At 44.1% G+C, this 8,042-nt stretch overlaps 1 protein-coding gene across 1 annotated transcript in view; it reads left to right on the top strand.

The window, feature by feature from the left end:
• The window catches only part of LOC119401555 (tryptophan--tRNA ligase, cytoplasmic), a 434,281-nt gene that overhangs the window by 426,201 nt on the left and 38 nt on the right, over nt 1–8,042 (top strand). The gene's annotated exons all lie outside the window — the stretch shown is intronic.

The raw sequence follows: 8,042 nt of genomic DNA, 5'->3' as shown, positions 1-8,042 counted from the left end.
TCGTCCACTTCGTTGGATATGTAAGTGCGTTTAATCACTGGAAATGTTAGCCAGCGCCACTCATAGCCAATATGGCGAGTACTACACAAAGTTAAAATCAACAAATAATGTTCCCTATGTTTCCTTGGCCTAACTGCCTGTTGGTTTCATTGACTGTGCGGTGTAATGTATCATAAAGATATAAAACTTGCCTTTTTCTAATGGAGGAGAAGTTGTGATTTCTTCAGATGCTTCAGCATGTCCGCTGGATATCTGGCGTTGTAAGCAAGTCGAAATATTACTTTTTAATGCACGGTAGCGAGTGAAACATTGTAGGATCTCCTAAAAGCGTAGCAGAATGCTTGTATCGCAAAAGAAATGTGTTCTTTGAATAACTAAATATACAAAATCGTTGAATGTCAGTGGCGCTGCAATATCTTCTATTATAATCAAAATCAGAATCAGATTTTATTCGGCCAATTTATGGGAGAGACAGCAGACCAGACGTTAAAGTAAGTGGCTTGGCTTTGCCTGAGACTGCTTGGTTGTATGGAGTATGTCACGGGAAGTAGCAAAAGAAGAAAATGCAAAACAGTCCGGTAAAATGACTTCTTACAAGTGAAAGTAGGCTAAGAAGCACTACAGGCAAAATATATGCAAACAAGTGAAATGTGGCGCTACATAATCTTCTCTTGTGCACAAGTAAAAAAAAAACACTTCATAAACTGCTGCAAACACATTCCTGAAAGAAAAATATATACCCGGCATTGAAGGAGAAAAAAACTAGTATTACCTAGGATCATATATTAAGACCGCCAAGGCAGAAAGAAATGTCCAAGCTTTGATTGAAAAAAATACAGATGCAGTTTTCATGCATTTTTCATGAGTAGGAAATATACACACACGAGTATGCAATGTCTCAACCAGCTCTGCAAGATACCTATAACTCAGATAAGTATGCAATCAGTCACGTTCTGACAGCGTTATTAGATGTCTGGGATATTTGTACACCATATTTTATCATATGTTGCCAGGCTTGCATGCCACACAGGCACTTCTGTGCTCTGCTTGATATGCATAGTGGTGTACTTGTGCGTTCCCCGTGCAAACTATGAACCTAAGATATCAATTGAATTGCTGTAATTATAGACTTAAAAAGTAGGAAATGATTACAATATATCAGATTGAAGATACGAATTAAGAGCGTAGCCGACCAACCACGGGGAATATTGACGAGTTCAAGAGGTAGCAACGTTAACAATGACTTATTTGAACAAAAATGTCACACATCTAGCAAGAAAGAAACTTCACATTCAGTTATCTTATCACGTCTTTGTTCTTCATTATAAGATCGTCAGACAATTTAAGTAAGCAATCAGGATCGGTTTTCTTCAAGCGTTGATAGCGTTCACTTACTTTTCTTTGTTGCATTAAAATTCTGGACAGCATGACGCCTGCATTACTGTCACTTGTAATTGTATGAATAAAATGTGGTAATATAATACTTGCTACCACATGTATCCACATTGAAACAATGTATCGAAAATATAAATACACACTTCCCACATATACTGAAGCACTGTACGAAAGGAGACTGTGTTTTGGCATAGACAGATTTGAATTTAGCAAAACAAACCAAGGTAAGGAAATGTGTAAACATTGAATCAATATCCACAGCGTGAACACGAAGGGTGAAGGTAAGGTAACATGACCATAAAATGCGAGTACTTTTTGTGTTAACGCTGCAGTTACCGCATTACCTTACGTACAAGTCGGCAAGCACAAAAACAAGTTGGGACGCTTGGAAAGAACGTTCATCTTAATTTCGCGAGCCACGCAGAAAACACATTAAGCACGTTGAAAACGTGAACTTACGGCATCTGTTCCGGTCTCAGTATCCTGCGCGTTCGATGCGGCGACGCCGAATAAAAGTACCAATTGCATCAAGCGCTGTCGACAAGCCATTCGTACAGCACAGCCGCTCTGCAACGCTCACTCGCATGGTCGCTTTTTTGTCTCCGTGCGGCGTAGGTTCTTTCGCAGGAGGTCTTCTTATCAGTCGGGCAAAGGTGGGGCAAGAATGTCACCGCCGGAGTGTAATCGCGGACCCTTCGAGAGCTGCGTTCCATGCACGTTCGTATCTTGACACCTTGATAGTACTGGACGTAGGATCTTAGGCGTATCACGTTCCACTGTAGACATTTTCTCATTACTAGTGGCATTACTAGTCGAGTTATGATGCCTACTCAAGACTTTTAAGTACTGGACACAGAACACCCAATATTTCATATAATTGATGAGTTTTGCGTTCCAAAACCCCACGATATGATTAGAGGGACACCGAAGTGGAGGGCTCCGGAAATATCGACCATTTGGTGTGCTTTAACGTGCACCTACATATATGTACACTGGGGATCTAGCCTATCGCCTCCTTCAAATTGTGGCCGCCGCGGCCGGGATTCGATACCGCGACCTTCGGGTAAGCAGTCGAGCACCATAACCACTAGCACACCGCGGCGCGCTTCAAGAACATCAAGTACAAGTGTCAAGGACCGAGTGCACGCGATGATTGCAGCTTGTCGAGGAACACACGAAGTGTGTCCAACAATGACCGAAGCCCCGGCTATGATCATTGGCTTGTCTTCTGAGTTCAATGTTGCCGATCTTTAAGTTCACGGGAATTTCTCGCATGCCCACTGCTTTCGATTTTTCTATCTTTTCATCGCTTAATTCCTTTGTCCCTGCTTAGGATAGCATAGCGGACGTTGGTTGGTTGGTTGATCCTAGAGGAATGGCACACGTGCGTCTGGTTGACTTCCCTGGTCTTTCTTTCCTCCTCTTCCTCCTCCCCCTCCTTTGATAGCTCGCACGGTGTTCTAGCATTCTTCCAGAGCGTACTGAGCCCACTTTCTGCGAGGTCGCAGTTTCTTAGGACCGCGACGAGGGGAAACTAGCATCTTATTTACCAGCTGCCAACGAAAGCGGTACAGTAGCTTTTCATGTCTATTTAAATAAAAAGAAACGCAGCCACAATTCACTGTAGTCAGTGTTCATTATCGATGCCAGTAGGGCTCATCGCCACTGTGAAAACGCTCCAAGTCTCTCAGTGCACTGGCTTGCGAGAATAAATTTCTCTTTGCTACACTAACTACGCTTACGTCCATAAAAAATTACGGCAGATGCCATGCATTGTGAAATCAATTTCATGCGGAGCTGTCGGCGAATAGCTGCCTATTCTGCCTTCTTTTTTGCTTTGAGCCATTCTATACGACGTGGATCGAAGTCTTTGCGTAAACTGAGTGGTTTTGCGCAGATCGTGGGCTTACCGGGGGTGTCAACTACACTAGGGCCCATGGTGTAACTTATGGTCCGACGCAACGTGAGCAGTCAGTTTTCTCGAAACTTATTGCACGCTACGTGGCGATGATGTGCTTGTTACAAGTAGTGGTCGTTGGCACAGTCCTCAGAGGCCGGGCAACGCTTGAGTATGCAGCTTACTCAGTCATAGGTGCACATAATGTAATGCTTATTACATCGTCATAAAAGCGGCCAGCACCACTTCAACCACAATTCATGTTATCCCGACGTGAGGCCGGCATAGAGTCCTTTTCCTAAGCAGCTTCAAGCAGTGGGGCTGCTCTGCGGTAGAATGCTTCATTGCCGGGCAGAAATGCTGGGTTCGATTCCGGCTCGAATTGGGATTTTTATTATTTGCGTCAATCGGAATTTATCGCTCGACGACAGAGCTCGCTCCAGATTTTCTGCTGTACAGGTACTTTAACGCTGTCGCGTTAAGATTTTCACAGTCTATTCTCGCGGTTCCTTGGCTGATATAGGTAGTGAAGCACTTGCGGCGCATACACGCATTCCACGGGCCGTGGTATGCGGGCGTGCGCCACACGCGATTCGGATAAAGGGTTTCATGACCTACGCGGTAGACATGCCGAGTTATTCACCTCATAGCCTGTCCATAATGTTCGCCACGTCCTCACGCTATCCTAAGCAAATTTTTGTGCATACCATGTCAAGGAGGCGAGCATGACAGCTACCAGACGTAAGCGGCTAGATAGATAGATATCAATGGTCAAAGTGCCTTTGGTTCCCTAAGAAGCGCATCGCGTTTATTAACTGATTGCGGGGCCTCAAAAAAATGTTTCAAGCATATGAGCGCGCAAGTGGGGGGGGGGGGGGGGGCATAGGGGATGGAAGGAGGAAGGGGGCTCAGTAGCGACACATCTAAGGGGAGCTCTAAGTGAGCCAGTCGGACCTGTCCTGTCAGTGTTCAATACGTATGATCATGACCACGCAGGTTTTTTACAGTAATGGAGGCCGAGAACACCTATAATAGTTTGAGTGTAACGTCCGAGAACCACGATATGATTATGAGGCACGCCGCAGAGGAGGGCTCCGGAAATTTAGACCACCTGGGCTTATCTTTAACGTGCACCTAAATCTAAGTACACGGGCCTCAAGCGTTTTCGCCTCCATCGAAAATGCGGTCGCCGGGGCCGGTATTCCATAAGGCGACCTTCGGGTGAGCAGTTGAGCACCAAAACCGCTAGGCCACCTTGGCGGGTGGTGGTGGTGGTAAAAACATTTATTAGAAAAAAGAAAACAAGGGAGGTATGCAGGCACTACCCCTTAAGGGGACGGTACCTACAAACAGTAGGTGGGGCTCCCTAGTACGGGACCCCATTGGCGTCGGCTGCTGCCTGGGCTCGTCGGACCAAGGCCTTTTGGGCCTGAAGGTCAGAACAGCCAAGCAGGGTCGCCTCCCACTCCTCCCGGGTTGGGTTGGGGATAGGGGGTATAGCAGGATTGGAGGGGCAGGCCCACACCATGTGGTAGATGTCCGAAGACTTCTCCCCACAGTGCGAGCAACTGCCGGAAAAGGCGGGGTCGAAGTGTTTTAGTGCTGCCGGGCACAGCATAGTGTTTGTGTACAGACGGAGTAAAAGCCGCTCCTCCGCTTTACTCCGAGGACACCCTGATGTTGCACTCCGTGAACGGTTTACTTTTCCCCTATGCCCTCATAGAGCTGGTATCCAATGACAGACCATTGTGAGCAGCACGTAATCGCTTCATTTCCACATTATCATCTATTGTTAAGATTGTTTTATTTCGGACTCGTCCAACTAGAGGGGGAGGGGTTGTGTTATTGAGGCGCTGCGGTGAAAACTTTCGCTTCCCCCCACCCTAATGGCGAACCCTGCGCACGCCTATGTTTTCACTATGAATAAAACCCGGTAAACTATCCATGCTTTTACTTTTGGTTCACTTCCAAGATGTGCCCAAGAGAGCACGGAGTTCCTACTCGGCATATTGCGTTGGTTCCCTTCAGAAATCTTCATAGAAGCAATTCACAGAACTGCGACATAGGTTTGCGTGTACGGGTAGATGGTCTGTCTACGCTGTCTATCGTTCAAAACATAGAATGACACAAAGACAGCGGAGTATGAAGGAATAGAACAACACACAGGAGTGCTAGTAGCGTTAGTGCATTTTACACGTAGATTAGCGGTATTGCAAATTTCGTGCTTTGATATTTAATTACCGATATTTCGTTATTTTCGTGAAACGTTTAAAAAATCCATAACCTATCATCATTGTCCCTGCAGTTAGTGTAGCTTACCTTTCTTATGAATGCAGCAAGTTAAGGTTGATATAGTGGGGGTGGTGATTACAACTTTATTAAGAACTCCGGCAAATTCGTGGTCTGGGCCAAGGCCGCCCCCGAGGAGGACCGGAGACCCTGTCTCCTCGCAGCCTCGCGGGCTTGCTGGATGGTCCATATAGTTGATCTTGGAGGTATGAGCTGCGCAGCGGGGCCGTCCACCGTGCCGCAGCTTCATCTGGGGAGACCGCATTTGCTTCCCCTTTAACCTCACATTGCCAGAGAATGTGCTTATGAGATGCATGAGTCCAGCCGCATAGTTTGCAGTTATTGTGTGAAAAGATGTCTGGATATATCCTCCTGACATGAGCGGGGTTGGGGAAGGTCTGGGTTTTTAACTCTAATGAAACCATTTTTTTTTGGTTGGTTTCAACATCATTAAGTCAGTTCATTGAGGAGCGAATTTTAGAAAACACGTAACAGTGTAGATGGCGCCATCGTTTTTGCGAGATGCTATTTGGCGTACCCTCTACATGAACAACGCTGCGGAGGACCGGTTTAGGTATTGCTTGCCATGGTTGGTAGCGCCTTGTAAGAACACCGGTGGCAACAAATCCAAAGAAGGCAAAAGTTTAGGAGAAGAAGGGGACTTGAAGTGATGAAAGATCCTTGAACGAGGAATGTCGCTTGAGCCAACTCTTCGACAAGTGGTATGTCTTCTTCAAGTAAGCAACTGTTGCTGCCTCGAGGAAGACAAGACCACTTGTCGAAATATTGGCTCCGGCGACAACCCCTGTTTAGGTAGACTTCATCTCCTGTGGCAACACATGTAGGATTCCATGAGACGCTGTCACATTTTCAGAATTTAAAAAAAAATGAATGCCGTAGAAATCACAAAAAAAGGAAACGCAATCAATCATTGTAACAAACATTTTTTTATTCACCACGAGAGAAGTTCTTGAATATTTTTGACATTAGTGCAAGTTAAACAAGAGTGCAACATTGCTTCATGAGGAACTTAGAAGGTATATTTGGACAATCGGGCACTAAAGACCCAAGTACGGTTCAGAAAAAAAAAACAATGAAAAGAATCTCATGTACACGTTCCTCATATATAAGAACCATTACAAAGTAACAAATATAGAGATAGCATTAGTGGCACTAGGCACCACTTCATTGAATAGAAAACATTTGGGAATCATCCCTCCCTGTATATCACGCGATCACCTCAGTCTGGGTATATATTCGCGCTGGTTGGTGTGGTGTACAGCATGACGAGATAGTACACACTGGCAATATATATATATATATATATATATATATATATATATATAATATATATATATATATATATATATATATATATATATATATATATATATATATATATATATTTGAAGAGTCTTTCTTCGGTTGCCGCAAAAAAAAAATAGGAATAAGGTACACGCTTCTAAAAAAACTGTTTATATGTCGACGTTTCGATCGGAGACCGATGATCGAAGCGACAAATAAACAGTTTTTAGAAGCGTATACCTTTTCCATGTATATATATATATATATATATATATATATATATATATATATATATATATATATATATATATATATATATATATATATTCATTCAGATAATATCTCAGGGTTCTTTCAGTGGGAAAATTACATCTATGTTCGGCAAACTGTTATCGCTAATTGACATCAACCTAGAGTTTTAACTTAATTGAGTATTGAGGGGGTGCATGCGTTCTTGGCCCGTTTAGATGAATCCAATGAAAATGGCTTGAGACGGCTTGGTGATGCGGAATCCGCTCGTCGGGTCTGTGTAAACCGGTCAAGACAAGCGGGTACTGAAGAGATTTGTATGGACTGGCCCGCAAGGGGAGGGCTGATTGGTGCAGCCAACATTGGAGGATAAGAATATTCGTTTCATAAAGTGGACAATTTAGAAAGCAGGGCTACTTGGCGCATGACTGACAGTCAACAACGAGCTGAAGACGTCGGTATAGGCAAGATAAAAATGGGCACAAGTGCAACATCCTTAAACCTTTGCAATAAGGACGGCCGATTTCTACCTGTACCAGATCTGGTACCACATCTCGTATTACCAGACCTCGGCCTTCCTTATCACTAAGTGACACCAGATCTGGTAATTAAGTATTAGACTGAATTCCTTTTGCATTCACTACTATGATTGTTCTCGCGCATGCGCAGGAGGCTGCTAGGACATTATTCGAGGTGAATAACCTAATAGCTAAAACAACGGTGGACCGCGAAACACTTGTGTAAGCGCAACGCCTTTGTACTTCGGCGTTAAAGATTTTTTTTTGTCGCATCATATTGGGTGACTGATCTTTAGATTATGTTTTTTTGTGTTCAGTTTAGTATTGGTTTTTACGCATGCGCCTGAATATTACCGGGGGTTACCTACCTGTTTTCTCTTTCCTAATGA

This window comes from Rhipicephalus sanguineus, chromosome 8, assembly GCF_013339695.2.
Source record: "Rhipicephalus sanguineus isolate Rsan-2018 chromosome 8, BIME_Rsan_1.4, whole genome shotgun sequence".
NCBI classification, from domain to species: domain Eukaryota; kingdom Metazoa; phylum Arthropoda; class Arachnida; order Ixodida; family Ixodidae; genus Rhipicephalus; species Rhipicephalus sanguineus.
Note: the sequence above shows the minus strand (reverse complement) of the source record. Positions and strands in the feature narration are given on the sequence as shown.